General features: G+C 37.0%; 1 long non-coding RNA gene across 4 annotated transcripts in view; it reads left to right on the plus strand.

Annotated features, from left to right (window-relative positions):
* LOC123586001 overlaps positions 1-21,192 on the plus strand; it is a 201,527-nt gene that overhangs the window by 12,476 nt on the left and 167,859 nt on the right. The window contains exons 5-6 of one of the 4 annotated variants that reach the window (XR_006706528.1): positions 6,275-6,385; positions 9,934-10,002. The exons of 2 other annotated variants lie outside the window; for them this stretch is intronic. This is a non-coding gene — a long non-coding RNA (uncharacterized LOC123586001). Of the gene's footprint in view, positions 1-6,274; positions 6,386-9,933; positions 10,003-21,192 lie in introns of those variants that run through there. One more of the 4 variants, XR_006706529.1, reaches the window with a different exon arrangement.

Consider the following 21,192-nt stretch of genomic DNA (forward strand, 5'->3'; position numbering starts at 1 on the left):
TGGAGCAATTGAGGAAGGGGAGCAGGATGTGAGAATAGGTGAATTTGAGATGCATGGATGTGATCCATTGAATAGCAGTTTTAAGTTTGTCTTTTTGATAAGAACAATGGGAAACTGCTAAAGAGCTTTTAAATGAGGTGGGAGGAAGGGACAGCATGAAGTACCATGATTAGATTTGGATTTTGAGATCCTCTTGGCTGTAGAAAATGGATAAGAAGAAGACCGAAGGATATAGGGGCTGTTATAAGAGATGATGAAAACTTGGACTCAGCTAATAATGGTAAAGTTGGAGAGAACTGGACAAATTTAAGAAATATTTAGGAAGAAAATCTTATATATATAAATTGGGGATGGATTGGATATGGGGATTAAAAGAGAGCAAAGTGTGGAGGATGACTACTAAATGTCCACTATTCACTAAGCAGGTAACATCAGAAGAGCAAGATTTGGGAGTAAAGTTATGAATTCATGTTTTGGAAATTTCATTTTGAGATTCTTTTGAGGTATTTAAGAGGACATGTTAGGTAGGCCAGAGCCCATAGAATATACATGTGTGTGTGTATATATATATATATATATATATATATATATATATATATATATACACACACACACACACACACATGCACATACATATATGTTGTTTGTGGATAGGTGATGACTTTCTCACCTGTAAAGTGAGCACACTACCTGCCTCATAGGAGTATTGTAAGAAATGAGTTCAAGAGGCTGCACATGAAGTGTCTAAATATGTATCAATAATTGTGCCAGGCTAAGAGATTGAGGAAAAGGCACTAGTTCGGTAATGGGAGAGTGATATGGAAATGCCAGAGGAAATGCTGCAAGAAGTGTCAGACGAACAGCAGCCTGAGGCTAGTGTGATAAACACAATAGTCTGATATATACCACTTTTGAAGGTTGATCATTAGATTCTGTTAGCAAGCTACTTAAATGTTTTCTAAATGAGCAATTACTGAACCTGAAGTCTGGAAACGCTCTTATTAATACTGACTACAACATTAAATTATTCAAGGCAAGTTTTCATGGAAATTCATGAGCATTTATTCATGGCCACTAGTCCAATGTGGTAAGGTCAATGAAAAATTCCTAGAACTGAAGCTGAACCAGAGAAAGAAGGAGATAAGTGTGTTCTAGGAAGAGTGAATAATACAGAGACTTTAAAAAGCACAGACTTGTAAAGACAGAGTGGGATGAAAGGGGTGAAATTATCTTGGAATTAATAACATTTGGTGAGTGACAGGGATGATATTGGATAGGTTAAGGGATAAAATGTTGGAAAGCAAGTAAATGATGGGGTCTGTCAGAAAATTGTAAGCAGGGAAATGACTGGACTTGCTTTTTAATATTTATTTATTTATTTATTTAAATCTTTTGTTTAAGTTTATTTATTTATTTTGGAGGAGAGAGAACATGTGTGCCCATGAGTGGAGAAAGGGCAGAGACAGAATCCCAAGTGGGCCCTGTGTGGACAGAGCCCAACGTAGGGGTCGATCTCACAAACCTGTGAGATCATGACCTCAGCTGAAACCAAGGTTCAGAACATCATATAGACCAGAGAATGGAATTGAAGACTGGAGAGACAGGGTTATCAGTTATGACAGTTGAACAAGTAAAAGACAGAAGCCTGATGTCCAGGAGGCCATTTGCAAAGTGGTCTGGATTGGAGATATAGAGAAAAAGATATATAGATGTATGTTGGGGATTATCAGCTTATACTAGGTCATTTAAATCAGAGTAAATGAAATAAATTAAGGACAACATATAAAGTGAAAAGAGATAAAGAATTTGAAAAGGACCCTGTGAAACAGCATCATTTAAGGAATAGGTACAATAAGAGGATCCTGGGGGTGCCTGGGTGGCTCAGTTAGTTAAGCATCCGGCTCTTGATTTCCACTCAGGTTATGATCTCACACTTTGTGAGATCGAGCCCCCTGTATGGCTCTACACTGACAGCATTGGGCCTGCTTGGGATTCTCTTTCTGCCCCTCTCCTGCTCACACATGTGCGTTCTCTCTCTCTCTCACTCTCTCTCTCTCTCTCTCAAAATGAATAAGTAAACATTAAAAAAATAATAAGAGGATCCTGATGTCTCTTATCCAATGATCCTCATTCTTAAAAGTTCTTCTTTATGTCTAACTTAGGTATATCATGCTGTATTCAAAGTCTGTTTCCTCTGTCCACTCTCCAGTTGAGATAGAAAGCAGCTGTTCATCATCTTGTATATAACAACCCTTCCTCTGCTTGAATACTGTTATTAAGAAACCCGGTAGTCTTCTCTAACTTAGGCTAAATAATTTCTAGCTCCCATCTTCCCAACCCTTTAATCATCTCTGTGACTCTCAAATCCCTTCCACTTTCTCCACATCCTTCTTTAACTGTGGAGTCTGTTGCTAGATGTGCTTTTGAGATTCACTTTGAGGATCATGGAAGAATCTTCTTAAATTTTTATATGGTAACTTTATGTATTCCAGTGCTATGCTTGGACTTCATGTCAAATACAGGATTTCTAGTAAACCAATTATTTTGGCTATTTATGTGTAACCGGCTAAATTTTTGTATTTATTGTTAACATTAAATCCATGTTGATTGTGGCATTTCAAAGAGATTATTCTCAATACCTTTAGGTGATTGAATGAAATAAGTTTATCTGCCTTGGTTTCAGTTTGGGTAGGAGGTAAAAGCTCTGTACTCCATGTACTTGCATAGGGTGACATAGATGAAACATCTGTTCTTTTTCATCTCCCCTTTCTTGGTTAAACTGTAGAGTCAGATTAAACCGTTAGTGTGAAGGATCCTCAGTTATTTCACATGTCTATCTCCCCTACTCCACTGTGAGCTCCTTGAAGAAGGAACACAGTTCTGGTTATCTTTATATTCTCAGTTCACTTTTTTATCTCAAGGAAAATCACACTTGATGCCTGCCTTAAGTCAAATGTGGAAAAGGAAGGTCTTGACCAGCAGTAGCACTCAAGTTCCTTCTTGCTTGTCAGCTCCAGTTGACTGGTGGTAATTTAATTACTGCTTAGCAATGTGATTAGAAGGATTCTGAAGCAGGATCCTAGATCATGAAAAAATGTTGTGGCAAATTAGAATTTTCGAAAATTAGAACTGTGAATTGCTATATCAAATTGTTTACCTTGGACATGGGACATAGGAAAGGAGGCACAGGTAGCCCGTATTTGCCATTAAAAGCAACAGGAGCTATGGCTTCATTCCGATACAGTGCCTTAGTGCCAGACAAGTAATGGACTGCTTCTGTGAGAAAGAAAATAGCACTTTGTTCAGTTTATAGATCATAGTGAAAACAACAGAAAATCTTAGAGGTCATGGCTCCACTTAAAACACACACACACACACACACACACACACACACACACACACACACACACCATGGAAAGAGCCCAAATGTCCATCGATGGATGACTGGATAAAGAAGATGTGGTATATATATACAATGGAGTATTGCTCGGCAATCAAAAAGAATGAAATCTTGCCATTTGCAACTATGTGGATGGATCTGGAGGGTATTATGCTAAGCGAAATTAGTCAGAGAAAGACAAATATCATATGACTTTACTCATATGAGGACTTTAAGAGACAAAACAGATGAACATAAGAGAAGGGAAACAAAAACAATGTAAAAACAGGGAGGGGGACAAAACATAAGAGACTGTTAAATATGGAGAACAAACAAAGGGTTACTGGAGGGGTTGTGGGAGGGGGGTTGGGCTAATGGGTAAGGGGCATTAAGGAATCTACTCCTGAAATCATTGTTGCACTATATGCTAACTCACTTGGATGTAAATTAAAAAAAAATAAAATGAAACACACACACACACACACACACACACACGCACACACATACACACACACACAAAACTATTTACCCACTCATTTTGCCCAGTTGCATAAAGGCTGTCTTTAGTAGCTCTTGGAAAGTGTGTCAGTGCTAATCTGCATGGTTGCCACACATGATTCTGAAATGTCATTGTAAGAGTTTTATTCATGTTTTTTCCTTGAAGCCTGCACAGAAAATAGTTTTGATTTAACTTAAAAGTCAACAAAAATAATAGAGTTGCTTTTAACTAATCAAAGAATTCAGCTGCTACTTTAAAAGTTCCACAAGAAATCAATATGTTGGGGGTTATTGTTGAGCCACTGGAATGTAAGAAATAATCCTGAAGAATTGCCAATACATTTAATTTTAGATACTTTGCTTGTCTTTGTTTTGTTTTGTGCTTCTTCACTTAACATAAGCCTCCATGTCTGGACTCTGAAGACAACCTCAAAGATACATAAATTAATGATGAATCAAGTAGATTGATCCACTCATGATAGGTACTGGATCTAAAGTTCACAGTTAAAAGTGGAGATAAGCACTCTAAAAGTATAATTTCCAGTGAGTTGAGAGGGAAAAATTCTCACTACATTCTGAGTTGCTTGACCCATTGACATGGTTTTAACTGCCACTTGGTAATGACATCAAGTCTAGAGCTGTATGTCAAAACACTCTTCAGAGCGCTGATTGGCTGCTATGTGTATGCTACAGTTACACCTCACACTCAAATCTAAAATTATTGAAGCCATCACTTCCTGTGAAGCCTATTCATTCTCCTGTATTCTCTGTTGTACTTGGTGTGGTGCTATGCTTCACAATTGTCTTTAACTCTCGCATTTTCTGTATGTCCCATATTCAATCAATTACCAACTCTTATGCAGTTTACCTCCTAACTAGTTCTTGAATCCTTTTCCTACCCCCAACTCTGCTATCACTCTCCTAGTTCAGGCTCTCATCAGCTCTCATCCTGAATACTATGACATCCTCTTAACTACACTTCTAGTCTCTGGTCTGGCCCTGTCTATAGCTTACTATCTCATTTCCCTATTTATTTATTTATTTATTTATTTATTTATTTATTTATTTAAAGGATTTTATTTATTTTTTGAGGGAGAGAGAGAGAGACAGACAGAGCATGAGTGGGGGAGGAGCAGAGAGAGAGGGAGACACAGAATTCGAAGCAGGCTCCAGGCTCTATGCTGTCAGCACAGAGCCCGACGCGGGGCTCAAACCCACGAACCGAACCCTGAGATCATGACCTGAGCCGAAGTCAGACGCTCAACCGACTGAGCCACCCATGCGCCCCTCATTTCCCTATTTAAACATTTCAGTGAATCATCGTTTGTGAGATTGAGTTCAAGCTCCTTAACATGGAATTCAATAATTCTATGATCTGGCCTCCATCTGACTTTCTATTTTAATCTCTTATCATCTCCCTCTACTTCTTATCTTTCACTTTGCTCTCTAGCAGTGGCGCTATTTCTGTCTGGAGCACCCTCCTACTTTCTCATCATTTAATTAATTCTTTCATAAAACCTACCTCAGTTATCATCTCTTCCTAGAAAGTCTTTTACCTACCTACCGACCTACCCCCCCCCCCACACACACACCTTTGTATCTTTGTAATACCCAAGACCCCTGCCTATCTTTGCCCTTATCACCTTATGTTAATATGGCTAGGTATGGATTTGTCTGCACCACCACTATGAACTCTCTAAAGGAACATTATGTCATATCTACTTTTGTGTCTATAACGCACTAACATAGTCTATTACACTGGCAATCTTTCTGTAGATGTTGACTGAAAAAATGACAGTGTATTATTATTAGTGTATACAATAGAATACAATTAGAAGCAATAGTATCATCAACTTGAATTTGCAACAGATTATATTGGTACTGATAACATAAAATATAGTGACCAAACCAGGAGAATAACTCTCATTTATACTTTCAAGTCCTCTAAAAATCACTGAAGTCTATAATTCAAATGAATATAGCAAATATGAATAAGTATGATTATTTATCTTTAGTGCTAAATTATCATAAATGACTAAGTAATATATTTAAATGTTGCTAACCAAATCAGAATTGCTAAGTAGCACACTTGTAAATGAAAGTCTAAATATTAGACTGAAAAAACATTTCCCAGAGAAGTACAGGTACCTCTTAGAAGGAAAATCTGCAGGAATGTATGCTGTTATTCAAGCACAGGACAATTAGAGTCATCAGTATTACAAAAATAAAAAGAATGACTAGTTATACCGTATTCTTTCCTTTATTGACAGTTTTCAATAAAACACATCATTTGAGTTCTAAAAGTACACATTTTTTCTCTCAATGTTATTTCTATTTTGAATGAAAAAATTTAAATATAATCCATAATATTTTTATTTTCCTTAAATTATCTCCTAGACCTCCCTGTAGCCACCACCCACAAAAAAGAAGCAAGATTCTAAAATAAAATGAACAGGATAACAATTTCCTATTTGGAGGGATCTTGGAATCTAGGCTTTCTTTTGCTTGGTAACTTTCCCCATTTATTCCCTCAGGTTAATTATTTTCCCTGCTAGCATGTTTTATGGTTGTGTTTGTTTGTTAAATTGTCTACAAATGTACAAGTTTATTAAAAAACCATAAATATTATAAGACAACTACAATTTTTCTTTTTTTCAAGACAACTACAATTTTAAGGTCAGTTAAGTTTCAGTTTTGAAACGTTTGCTGATATTTTTGTTTTTAAAAAGAAAATCCTGGAAGTACTTCTTTGCTTGTTTTGGACTACCTGGTGAATTTTAACAATTCATTCTTTGAATGTTTTGGTTATTGTGCATTCTATTTTTACTAGAAAATAGGTTCTTCATATTTTGCTCACTGAAGATTATGCAAGCATATGACCATGACTAAAATACTCATCTGCCCAATCTCCAGTTGATTAGCAGGGATGTTGGATGAATGTTACTGCTCTCAGAGATTTCATTGAGGGGATACTAAGAAGTTGGAGAGGCCACACTTGCTCTGTTAGAACTCTTTGTTGTCCCATTTAATTTTGGCATAGAAAATTTTAAATGAGGTAATTTAATGTAAAATTTAGTCTTCATGTCTCAGGGACGATCTGAGTAAAAAGTGCCTCTTTCTTGAACTCACATGAAACAAAAAGATGCTCTCTGTCTCCTTACATATGTGCAATTATGCCTTCTGTGCTAGTTTCTAAAGAGCCTATGAGTACTTTCTAAAGGATATCAATGTTTTTAACACTCAGTCTCTTTCAGTTTGATAGAGTCAAACATCTTTAGGGATTCAAGAATTTCACATAGGGAAAATTAAAAAAAAAAAATAAACGCCTAACAGCAACAAATAAAAAGAAAAAAATTATAAAAATAAAACAAAATAAGAATTTCACATAAGTTTATGTTTTTTTTAAAACTAACTTTTACAGTCAGAATAATAGTTCCATGAATATCACAGATTCTTAATAGATATGTGTTGAATGTATAAACAAAGCAACCAATCAATGACATGAAAAGGATGATGTGCTTTAAAATTTTCTGGGTAATCTTTTAAATATGTGATGGTGGACATCTATTGTTTGTCTACCAAGTGATTGTTCTTCTAGGATAGCCTCACCCTTGATTCCTAACAGAGTTGCCAAGTTCCCATGTGACATTGCTGGACGTAGTGGCGGGCCCTTGAAACAAGCTAGGTCAATGAATTCCAAGCTTTTTGTACTTTTGATCTAGAAAATAAGGTCAATTACTTTCTAATGGTTGAAATTAAAAGACATAAAGTCTGGTTGGTGTTAGTGGTGGCTTAGCAGTCTAAAATGTGGGCTCTGAACTTAAAGAAGCCTCCAGTGGCCAAAGATGGGACAATATGAGCATTAATAAAAATAGTAAATGCAATGGATTGAAACGATCAAATATGTTGGAATCTATGAACTCATAATGCTACCAAGAAATACTAATTGGTTACTTTTGCTGTGGAATCAACTCATTATTGTGAATACTAGTTAATAAAGGAAAATAATTGAGGCTGTATGTTGCCTTCCTTGAATTTACTATACATTAGGATAACTAAAAAGTTAACGAGGAAAATTTTTCTCTGTAGGACTATTCTAGCTAATTAGCAGAGAAGAAATGATAGAATAGATTACACTCAACTCCATGCCCCATAATGGGCTAAGTGATACAATATCTGCTAGCCGTACATAGTCATTGAGCTCTTGAAATGGGGATGGTCCGAAATGAGATGTGATTTAACCAGTGGTATACTGTTAAGTGTTTAATAACTGGCTCTCTGAGGTGGAAAAAACCCTGCTTTTTGATGTTTGCTGTGGTGTAAATACTATCACCGTAGCCATTTTGAGCTACCAGTGGAATGTCCAGATGTAGATGGGATGAGATGCTCACAGTCAGCTCTCATGGGCCAGGGCAAGCAGACTGTAACACCTACCAGCTATAAGTGGAAAAAATACACCAGACTTTGAAAAATTAGTATGAAAATAAGAATATAAAATATATCATTAATGATTTTTAGTTAAGTATCAAAATGACAGTATTTTCGACATACTGAGTTAAATAAAATATATTATTAAAATTGTTTTCACTTTTTTACAAATAAGGGTACTATAACATTTAAAATTACATATGTGGCTCATATTATGTTTATCTGCTGCTGTGGTGGACAGTGATCATTACTTACTGCCAGCATATCAGCCTGCTTAAAATTCTCTCTCTCTCTTTCTCTCCCTCTACTCCCCTCCCCTACTCACGCTCTCTCTCTCTCTCTTTTTCAAAGACAACAAGGTATAAGAATTCTTTGTCTTTTACAAGGGATGTTAATAGGCATCGTGTACTCTTCCACTGTATTTTTGTTTTTGTTTTATGAGAGAGAGAGAGAGCATGAGTGGGGCGGGGGAGACAGGAAGAGGCAGAGAGAGAGAGAGAGAGAGAGAGAGAGAGAGAATCTTAAGCAGACTCCACACTCAATGTGGAGCCCAACACAGGGCTCAATCCCCCAACCCTGGAATTATGACCTGAGCCAAAATTGAGAGTTGGATGCTCAACCGACTGAGCCACCCAGGTGCCCTGTAATTTTTTTTTTTTTTTTTTTTTTTTTTTAGATTGAGAATATTATTCTTGGTAACTGTCACCAAAAGTTATTTCTGAATTCCCATTTTACTTTAGTTCTCTATGTCTTATGCCATCTGTCAATTTCTACTTCAAATATAACTATTTAGATCTTATCTAAATAAGTATAGGCCCTTAAAAAAGAGAGAGAGAGAGAGAGACTTAAGAGATATGGCAATCAAATGTAATGTTTGGATACCATTTGGATCCCAATAGAAATTAATCACCTGTAGAAAAAAAAAAGTTATGAAACAACTAGAAATTTTAACATGGACTGGATATTTGATGATGTCAAGAAAGTGTTAATTGTTAGGACTAATACGGATGTTGCCATTATGTTAAAATTTCTCCTTCAGAGGTACGCACTGAAATAGTTATGGATGAAATGAAATTAAGGGATTTCCTTCAAAATAATCAGTACCAATGGGGAGTAATTGGTAGGGGTATATATGAAACAAAGTGAGCATAAGTTTATGATTGTTATAGCCTTGTGTGTGTGTGTGTGTGTGTGTGTGTGTGTGTGTGTGTATCCTAGATTGTCACAGCTAGATTAGTCCATGCATGGGATTAATTGTACTAGTTTTTCCACTTTTGTGTATCTTTAAAATATTCCATAATAGAAAGTTAATGGACCCTGGCAATAGATGGCTAGGGTTTGAATCCTGGCTATGCCACTTTTTTAAGTTTATGACCTTCAACAACCTACTCAGGGTCATCGTCCTCATCCATAAAATGGAAATGTTAGTTATATCTACTTCATAGGTTATGAAAATTAAAGTAATTAATATAAAAGGAAGAAAGAAGATGTATAAAAGAACAGAGACTTGAAAATGTAGGGACTGATGTGATTCAAGTTCCTGGGTTTGATTCACCATGTTACTCTCTTTAGGTCCCATAGAACACTCCAGAACCCTCCTAATTAATTCCCCCTTTTTTCTTAAACAGGTTAAAATTTGTATCTCTGTCTCTTGCAGCTAAAACAGTGCCAGCTAATAAACATGTACTTCCACTTTAGTAGCCTGTGAATTTGAAGTTTGTTATGTGTCTGCTGGGAGCAACCTGTCTTTGATTGGTTACTTTTCTAGAGTTGCTATTTGGGCTCCAGGGTGGTAGCCTCTCAGTTTGGGTAAGGTATTTGATGGTTTTTTGTTTGTTTATCTCTCTCTTTGTTTTAGAGAGAGAGAATGAGCAGGAGAGAGGGGCAGAGGGAAAGAAAGAAAATCTTAAGCAGGTTCCACAATCAGTGCAGAGCCTGATATGGGGCTCCATCCCATGAGCCTGGGGTCATGACCTGAGCTGAAATCAAGAGTCAGAGGCTCAACTGACGGAGCAATCCAGGCACCCCAGTATTTGATAGGCTTTCCTTTGTTATCTAGTTTGTTTGATTGGTTGTTAATCTTTTTTTTTAGTTAGTTAGTTAGTTAATTTATTTATTTATTTATTTATTTATTTATTTATTTATTTATTTAGAGAGAGTGTGTGAGCAGGGGAGGGGCAGAAAGAGGAGGGAGGGAGAGAGAATCCCTAGCAGGCTCCACACTGTCAGTGCAAGAGCCCGAAGTGGGGCTTGAACTCACAAATGGTGAGATCATGACCTGAGTCAAAATCAAGAGTTGGACACTTAACTGACTGGGCCACCAATTTAATTAAATTAAAATTTAATTTAATTTTATTTAAATTAAAATATTTAGGGTGGCTTTGGTTCTTCCAGGAGTTGTATGTCTGAAATAATAATACCTTGTTTTTCAAAACACTCGAGTGAGTTAACGTCCACAGTATCATGATTTATTGGGGTATATGAAGAAATTGATATCATTTTTATTTCTACTTATTTTATCTATAAAATAAATCAATGTAGAGATTACCAATATTTGGTGAATTATAAGTATAATTTATGGGACTACTTACTAAAAATTTATTTTCACTAATAGGCATGAAAAAAAAAAAAAAAGCTTAGATCAGGGACCTGTAACTAGGAGCAATCTGGCCCCTACCCCACTCTCCCCAGGAGGGCAGGGTCCCATAGCCCCAGGGTCCCCTCTCTGAAAAAGAAATTAGAGATTACTATTCTCAGCCAATGAGTTCCAAACTTTATCACAGTGGGCATAATATACAGCCCATCCCAAACATTCTTCAGCTGCTTATTACTTCTTTATGGTATTCACTCCCCACACTCTTCTTCCATCTGGGGTGCCAGTGCCACTAATTAACAACACCTTCTTACTTACTTTGAAAATATGGCCAATAATTCCAGAAGCCTTCCTATCTCTCATATGCTAATACGATCTGTCACCAAGTCCTATCTATTCTGTCTCCTAAATTCTTCTTGAATCCATCCCAGTTCTCTCTGATCCAGTGAGATATATTACCAAGTCTCACCTGTGCTATTGTAATGACACCACCCACCCATCCTGTCCCTAGTAGTCTTTCTGCATTCAAATTGATTTCCCTCCTATTTTCCAGCAAGCAGACATAGTGATCTCTTAAAATACAAATCTGGTGTTTCCTTCTCTGGTTTAAAACCCTTTAATGTCTACTTATTACTCTTAGGATAAAGCTCAAAATCTTTAAGTCCCTGCACAATCTCCCTTACTCTACGTCCCCCTCTCTTTTTTCATGTTCCACCCAAAGTGGTTCCCTTCCAGTTTTCAAATACTGTGATGCTTTCTGCCTTAAGATGTAATGGTACAATATAGAATGTAATGTTCACTCTGTCTTCAATGCTCAATACCTGCTTACTTGCCTGATAAACTCCAATTTACTTTTCAGATTCCAACCTAAATGTCAATTGCTAAGGACCCTCTAGAATAGTTCAGGTCTCCAACTCTCAATGTAGCCTATGCTTTTGTTTCAAAGCACATGTATATTAATATCTACTGGCCCACTAGCTCATCAGGTTCAAGAGAAAGGAATAATGTCCCTAGTGCTGAACACAGCATCTGACTATTTGTTGCATTGATGAATAGATAAGTATCTTTAACTTTGGTTAATTCTATCCCCTGCCCATTTCCCTAAATGACTACTTTGGGTATAAATTTTTCTGCCTGTTCTCATCTGTTTATTCATTTATTATGTAAATAAAATAATTATTCTAGGTACCACTCTTTCAGCTGATTTGTAGTTCTTGTTTTTGTTTCTCAGGGTATCACTTATAACCAAACAATTTGTAAAGTTAGGGTTTCTACCCAAACTTGAGTGCTAGTCACTGTACTATCTACCACTTGCTAATTGTGGAGATTTGAAGCAAGTTAACTAATTATATCTATTTTAGAGGGTTATCTTGAGGTTTAAGTAATAGAAGGATAATAAAACAGTACAGTTCATAGCATCTAGCTGGAGCTCCATGAATGTTCTTTTCTGTCTGGCCTCAGTAGTTAAAGAAAAAGGAGTCAATCTTTGCTCCCTTCAGGGTATAATTCTGAATCCCTTCTCCCTAAATACTAATCAGATAGGTTTCTGAGCCTAAATTCAAAGAGATCTCTCCAATTTTAATGCCTTATTAGCTTAATGAGTAATTAAGTTTTTTTGTTTGGTGAGTAAAAATTGGATCTGAGTTCTGTAATTTAGGCTGTTATCTGTGTGCTTAACAAAGGAGAAAATTACAATTTTCCATGGATCTTATCCTGTCTTTCCCACAACAATCAAATAGAAGATCAATTTAGTGGTAAGATACAGAGTTAATTCTGGAGCCAGGAAGCCTATCCATTAAGCTATTACGCTGATGCAGGCATGAAGTGAGGAGGGCCTGTTGGCAGGACTAGAAAGAAAGGGGAGAGACAGGAGAAATATGCTATAGGGAGGCCTTTCCTGATGATCAACCTAAAGTAGTTACCCTCTACTTATGATTTTGTTCTAATTTTCCACGAGGCACTTACCATTATCTGATATTTTTCTCCTTGGCTTCATTATTAACTGCCTCCTTCCATTAGAAAGTAAGCTCCAAAAGATAAGGAATCATGTCTGTCCTGTTTGCTATTATAGACCCAGCACCCAGAACAAGGCATGGCCTAAAGCAGCACTCCGCATATATTTGTGGAAAGAATAAATTGTTACTGGAAATAAGCAACCAAATATAGTCAAAATAATTTCAAGGTTTAAAGCTTGACCAAGATAATAAGGTACCAATAACAAGGAGAAATATTCTTACAGAAGGAGTAGGGATGTTTTTGTTTGTTTTCTTGGAGGAGGAGCTAGGAGTTTTAATACTTTTAGGTATGTAGAGCTGAAACGATGATAAGTCCTGAAAGGTGAAAATTTCTGACAGATGGCTATTTATACGACAGGATACATTGAAATTGAGATTTAAACCAAACCAAACCCAACCCAGTTTAGTTCCAGGCCCTGTCCTAGGCCCTGAGGACACAAGGATGAACAATCGTCTCTGCCCTCTGGGAGCCCATAATTAACAGAAGGAAATAGATAGCTAATTATGATATAAAAGTTATAGTAATAGAATGATAAACACAGTGAAATGGGAATACAGAGGAGGGAATACATAATTCTGACATTGTAAAAGTCCAGGATGTCTTCCCAGGGTAAAAAGATGAGTAATAAATACTAGGAAAATAAAATTGGGGGGAACGCCCTGAGTTTGATGGTAGTATTCATGTACAACACACAGTGTATGCTCAACAGGTCACTTCAGATGACTGATGGGCATGAAGTGAGATACTCGTTCTTTTTTTTTTTTTTTTTTAATTTATTTTAAGAGAGAGACAGAGCGTGCGCGCACCAGCCAAGAGGGGCAGAGAGAGAGGGAGAGAGAGAATCCCAAGCAGGCTGCATGCTGTTGGCACAGAGGTGGATGTAGGGCTTGATCCTACCAACCGTGAGGTCATGACCTCAGCCAACACCAAGAGTCAGACACTGAACCAACTGAGCCACCCAGGTGGCCCAGGTACTGGTTCATTTAAAAAGAGAGTACCCAGGGGCACCTGGTGGCTCAGTCAGTTAAGCATCGGACTTTGGCTCGGGTTATGATCTCATAGTTTGTGAGTTCGTGCCCCACATCAGGCTCTGTGCTTATAGCTCAGAGCCTAGAGCCTGCTTCAGATTCTGTTTCCCCTTTTCTCTCTGCCCCTCCCCAGCTCATGCTCTGTGTCTCTCAGTCTCTCTCTCAAAAATAAGTAAAAATTAAAAAAAAAAAAAGTATATTACTATTTTACTGATATTAGAAACCATGCTTCTGAAGAATTTTTAGTAATATGACAAAATGATTGTACTAAGATGGTTTTTTTTTTTTTTTTTTTTTTTTTTAATTTTTTTTTTTCAACGTTTATTTATTTTTGGGACAGAGAGAGACAAAGCATGAACGGGGGAGGGGCAGAGAGAGAGGGAGACACAGAATCGGAAACAGGCTCCAGGCTCTGAGCCATCAGCCCATAGCCTGACGCGGGGCTCGAACTCACGGACCGTGAGATCGTGACCTGGCTGAAGTCGGACGCTTAACCGACTGCGCCACCCAGGCGCCCCACTAAGATGGTTTTTAAAAAGGATGGTACAGGGGCACACATAATTTTATATTGTATTTTTTATTTATTTTTAATTAATTAATTAATTACTTTTAAGAGAGAGAACGGGAGGAGCAGAGATTTATGTGTGATTTGTTTCCTTCTTCATACTCTTCTGAAACGTCAAAGTTTCTATAAGGAACTATAAATATTGAAATGTGACAAATGTAGTTATAGGTTCCATTTATTCATTAATTCTCTTAATAGGTAAGTATGTGTTTAGTGCTCACTATGCACTTTCCTCAATGCTAGAATCGGAAGCTTAGAGGTTATTTAACACAAGCCATTCATCTGAGTGGTTAGAAAGACTTAGGATATATGACAACCTTTGGTAGGTAGTTAGTGATGGGACTCGAACAGGGATGCCTCTTCTCTGGTTCTGGACTCTCCTCATTTCATCATCTTGACACTGTACAGGAAGGACGTGATTTGACCAAGCACATAATCAAATAGCAGTATGTCCCTTAGAGGGTATCCTTCCATATATCCCTATGATACGCTAACCTCACACATTTTGCATATTCGAAAGTTCTGTTTGGTAAATATTCTTTCTCTATTCTGAACCCTTCACAGGCTGCTCATTATTTCCCAAATAAAATTTAGACATTCTACCCTGAAGTTCAAGGCCTTCTCCAGTCTAATTTTTGCATACTTTGCAGATATTATATTTGGTCTACTCATTGCTCATGTATAGAAAGTAACAAATTTATCATGTGTATTCTTCATGCTCCATGACTATTCTCAGTTTTTTTCCTATTAGTAAGTAATTTTCTCAACAAAGGTGTGTGGCAAGAGGAAGAAACAGCCAGTGGCCATTCAGTGAATGAACCCCAAACTATCATTCAGCCATTCACTGAACCCCAAACTATCAATCATAAAGGCTTAACTTTTATTTGGGTCACTACTTCACTGGTGGGTGATTATTAGTAAGTGATTTTTGCCTCTTTGAAAAGCCTGTCCACATTATAGGGTTATTGTTAATTTCTTCATTTATGAATTCTTATAAATTCACCAGGCTCTATGTTAAGTACTTGGACATTCATCAGAACAAGATGGGCATAGTCTGTGGTCCTGGGTCTAGAGGGAAAAGACAGAAACACCAGTAAGTTAGAAGGAAACAAAGTCATTATAAATTGTGACAAATATATATTTTTTTTAATGTTTATTTATTTTTGAGAGGGAGAAACAGAGTACAAGTGGGGGAGGGGCAGAGAGACAAGGAGACACAGAATCTGAAGCAGGTCCAGGCTCCGACCTGTCAGCACAGAGCCCGACACAGGGCTTGAAGTCACAAGCCGTGAGATCGTGACCTGAGCCAAAGTGATGCCCAACTGACTGAGCCACCCAGGTGCTCCAAGAAGTAGACATACTTAAGACATATTTTGGAGATAGAAATTGTGGAGACGCTATAAAATAATGAACTGGACAAATTTAGTAAACCCGTACAGTAAATACTGTAAAGACTTTTGAGTTTTAATACACCCCTCTGGGCCTTATTGCACTAAGAGGACTATATTGACTTACTCTGCTGCCAGTGGGATGCTCTTTGTATCTGTGCTGTATCACCTATTGTAGCTAACTAAATCTGCCCTTCTAAAAAATTTACCTGGGTCTTAAACTCATTTATTCAAAAATTATTGAGCTCTTAGCTTAAATCTAAAGGTAAAGGATTTGAATGTAAATTGATCCAAAACATAATTTATATATTATTTTTATTCAAAGATATCCTTTAAATACAAAAGAAGCTCCTTTATCAAACTATGAGAATTATATGCTGGCAAAAGCAAAGTATGTTGATAGAGAATATCAGGACAAAATCATTTTTTGCACTAGAATTAAGGTTACAGAGACAGCATTTTTACGTCTAAGTAATGACAGATTAACTGAGTAAAGATTTTTACAAATAACCATTGCATACAAATAGGTCTTCAATTTTATTTTTTATTTTATTAAAAAAAATTTACTTTTGAAATTTTAGTGCCAGAGGGGGAGAGGGGCAGAAAGAGAGAGAGAGAATCTTAAGGAGGCTTCATGCTGACATGGGGCTAGATCCCACGAACCTGGGATCATGACCTGAGCCGAAATCAAGAGTCTGACACTCAAATGACTGAACCACCCAGGTACCCCAGATCTTTGATTTTAGAATCTTTATTTTACTAATAACGTGTAGTACAGTAAATTAATCTTAGTGTATTTTCCTATACCTCAGTAAGACCCAGTATGCTTCTAGACAAACAAGTTTCCCTAGCTCCCAAAACAAAATGAAAAATGCTTCTTTTGCTCCAGTTTAACCTCAGCATTCTTTGAGGAGGTTCTGAATTACAAGTATATCCAATCACTCCCAAATAATGATAAAGTCTAACCTATCTGCCTACTTCAAGTTCTAGCCTTGTTTAAAGTAAATGGATTAACATTTTCATTGATGAGATTTTCTCCTATCTAGGTTTGATAGATTATCAACAATTAAAAAAAAAAAAAAAAAACACCACAGCCCTCCATAGCTCTTCTCCTCATTTCACACCCCCATTCCCAAAACTTTCTTTCCCACGAGATCATCTGACTTTTTTTTTTTTTAATGCTGGCAATAGTCTAATAACTTACTTTAATCACAGTTCCTTTAATCACAGATGTCTCCCTTCATCTGTCTATTTTGACCAGATCTCAGGTTTGCAAAAGTTTTTCCTTGTTGAAAAGCTTTGATAAATGTTTGTCTAATATTATTTTTAAATTCAGTTATCTCTTTAATTTTTTTAATATGGAGAGAGTTAATTATCTCTGTTCTTTCCCTATTGCTTTTTCAGAGCACTTGTAGTACTAGACAGACCAAAACAAGATTTTCAAGGGTTCATGCTTCTAACCACCCAAAGGGGTGTCCCAGTGGTCTCTTTGGTGCTTCATGCCAAAAGCTGTGGCTAGGACTTCTGAGCATGTCTGTTTTCCTATGTAATCTTTTTCACTGCTGATTAGTTACATTGGCCCCAAAGGAGAAAGTAAACTAAATCCTCTTTATAAATCCCTACAAGTTATTAGGGAATAGGGAAAGAGTTTCCAATGCATGATCAGACCTTGTCAATAAGGCTTTCTTTCTTCCAAAGATACAGACTCTTTCTAAATTTGATTTTGACAGGCTTCATTTTAATTCTGATTACAACAATTAATATTATGGCCTCTTGGATTGTACCTCCTTTTCTTTTTTTCATTTCTTCACGATTTGGTCAAGTGTATGTTCTTGATCTCTGAATGTTTCCTAAATACTGACATTCATAGCTTACATTATTTGTCTCATCAGTAATGGAAAATTGAAAAACAATTATAGTATATATTGATCTATGTACTCTGATATGCATATATATATGAATATAAATATATCCTCTGAATGGGCAAAGTTTCCATTTATTGATGTCTCCCTTCCTCCGTCTATTCTTTTTTTTTTTTTTTAATTTTTTTTTTAACATTTATTTATTTTTGAGACAGAGAGAGAAACAGAGCATGAACAGAGGAGGGTCAGAGAGAGAGGGAGACACAGAATCTGAAACAGTCTCCAGGCTCTGAGCTGTCAGTGCATGACCCCATATAGGGCTTGAATTCACAAACGGTGAGACCAGGACCTGAGCTGAAGTCGGACGCTCACCCAACTGAGCCACCCAGGCGCCCCGTCCTCCGTCTATTCTGACCAGATCTCAGGTTTATGTCAGCTATTAGCAACATGACTATTTCTTACAAGAAGAAACACATCTACAGTCTGACAAAAAATGGTTTTCAAGGAATGACAGTCCTACACTAAATCCCTGACTTTCTAAGCTTTTCCCCTCACGAATAGTGCTGGAACCTTCAATGTCAGCATGGAAATATTGGGAACTTTGGAAACTGGAGAGGCAGTTGAATGCAGCAGAACTGGCCCAAAAGCAGAATCTCAGAACCTGGGTCCTTTCCAGCCCGAGCTGGAGATTCTAAGCAAGATACTTACTTAGCTTCTCTGAGCCTCGGCTTCCCTTGCTGTTAAATAAGAACAATACCTTAACAGGTTTCAAAATTATACCAATGTACTTTATAAAATGATATGTTCATCATTGCTATCATTCACTTAAAAAAGTAAAGGCAACAACAAATGTTAAAAAGTAAGGGCAAACATTGTAAAAAAAATAAAAGTAGGAATTTAAAGAATCAAATTTTGGGCTGCCTGGGTAGCTCAGTCAGTTAAGCGGCCAACTCTTGATTTCGGTTCAAGTCATGATCTCACAGTTCATGGGCTGACCCCCCACATTGGGCTCTGTACTCACAGCATGGAGCCTGCTTTAGATCCTCTGTCTCCCTCTCTCTGCCCCTCCGCCCCCCCAATAAATAAATGTTAAGAAATGTTTTTGGAAAAATTTTTAAAAATTAAGAAAAAAAAAAAGAATCAAACTTTGGAGGCCTGTTGTTAAATTGCATTACGCTCTTCCTCCCAAAACATAAATGTTTGAAATAATATACATTCCCTTCATATTTTAAAAGAGCTCTTCAAATATCCAGAGTTAATTAGTTATTCACAACTAGAATATTTCAATGGGAAGTTAAGACAACTACACTGAAAGCATGGGAGTTGTATTAAGGAAGAACAAAGCAATCATTAGGAAATTGGGCATTTTCAAGGAATTGGAACAGGCCCAAATGGAGGGAAGTAGTGAGGACTTGGGACATCACTGGGACCTTGAAGAATCACCAGGAGGAGAAAGAAACAGGGAGAAAAAGGTGGAGAGAACAAGATAGAGTTCAAATTTTCTAGAACTTTCCTCTTTATGTAGAAAGTGGGGGGAAAGCTCTCTTTATTCTGCTGTCCTCAGTAATGCCTCTAGGACCCAGAATTCAAGCAAGTAGTATATATATAAGATTAACCAGGTTTTTGTGCACTTGCCTAGGAACTCAACCATCATAGTGTTTCTGAAAGAAAAATTTATTCCAACTTCCAAAGAGCCAACCCTCAAATGCATTTTTGGAATACAATCTGTTTGAAAGTGAAATAACCAGGCAGCCTGTATAAGTTATCTTTTGAAAGAGTTTGCAGTTAGAAACATATCAGCTTCTGTGCAAAAATGTTTTCTAGTGGTGGATGAGTCTTTTGTGGCTATCTTACATATTTTTTGGAAAGAGATGGGCTATAAATATATAAATGAGGTATATAGATAAAAACATTTAGATAGATAATTTTTAAGACCGAGCCATAGAATAGTTTCACCAAATTCAGACATCCTGAAGATCTTTTTTTTTTCCCCGTAGCCCTGAAATCAGCTATTTACTTTAGGATATAATGGGGCTTCCTTAACTATATCCTGAGAATAATCTTACCTATAATAAATCATATCTTTGTGAAAAAAAGCTCTGCAAAACATGTGTAGTACTGTAGCCATGTCTATGGTTTATTAACCCTCTCTGGAATATTTAGAATAACTTATACTTACAATTTAAAAATTAAAATGGCAGGTTGGGGTGAAAATTAAAATGGGCAGGTTCAACAAGTACTTGAACTTTTTTCAATCAAGATAGTTATAACTTAGAATGTCTCCTACAGTAATTTTACTCAGATAAGTGATATGAATAATGAATTATTCATTACTATATTATTCTAGCCAACTCATTCCTTTTACACACTAGCTTATGACTGCAACCCTAGTAAAATTTGTGTTCAAGAAAAGAGCTAACTTATTTTTCTTTCTAAGGGAAGTCACCCATTAGTAAGGTCCAAACCAGGACACTCTTCTCCAGAAAAATGCTTCAGCAGATGAGATGTCAGGACAATAGGCATAAAACAGGACTAACTTGGCAAATCACAACTATGGTTCCCAATACGTAGCTGCATTTTGGCTGCCCCAATTTCCCTCTCAAGACAACATGCATGATCTGTGATAGAAAGGAGATAGTATCACTTAGTGCCAAGAACAGTAGCCCAACTGACTCTGGTTCCCTGCTAGAGAACTGATACATCATCCACCAGCTCTTTAAACCAGGAAACTAGAGAAAGGTAGGCTTCCTTTTCCTTCACCTCCTTCTTCTAACCAATTATCAAATCTCACTATTTTCACTTCAATGCATTCTTCACACTGATGCCTAACTGCTCTTTTTCAATTGATCATTCTCCTTAAAATCCTAATTGGATCCCCATTGCCCCCATATCAATTTTTACCTTGTTCTATAAGGCTCTCTGTAATTGGGTATCTATCTCTAGCCTCGCTCTTAATCACTCCCTACCCACTCCACCTGCACACTGTGCTTCAGCATATTGAATTACACTCAGTTCCTGGAATGTACCTTGAATTTAACAATATTTTGCATAAACACTTCCTCCTCCATGGTCCCCATTCTCACCCACCCATCCCACTCCTGTGCCTGAAATGCCATCTTTATTACTTAAATCTCAGCTTAGAAAGGACTTCCTCTAGGAGGCTTACCTTCCCACAGGCCCCAAATCCTTCCTATGTGCTATACCATCACAGTAATCTCTACTTGTCTCTTCATTTATTTATTTTTATTTTTAAGTGAGCTGTACACCCAATGTGCAGCACAAATTCCCAACCTGAGATCAAGAGTTGCATGCTCTACCATGTGAGCCTGCCAGGCACCCCTCTTCTTCTCTCTTCAGAGCCCTTAATCAAACCCTGGGTTACCTCTTTGTCTGAAATCCCAATGGATTGTGATCTTTGTAAGGGCCTGTACTTCA

Source organism: Leopardus geoffroyi, chromosome C3 (assembly GCF_018350155.1).
Source record: "Leopardus geoffroyi isolate Oge1 chromosome C3, O.geoffroyi_Oge1_pat1.0, whole genome shotgun sequence".
NCBI lineage: Eukaryota > Metazoa > Chordata > Mammalia > Carnivora > Felidae > Leopardus > Leopardus geoffroyi.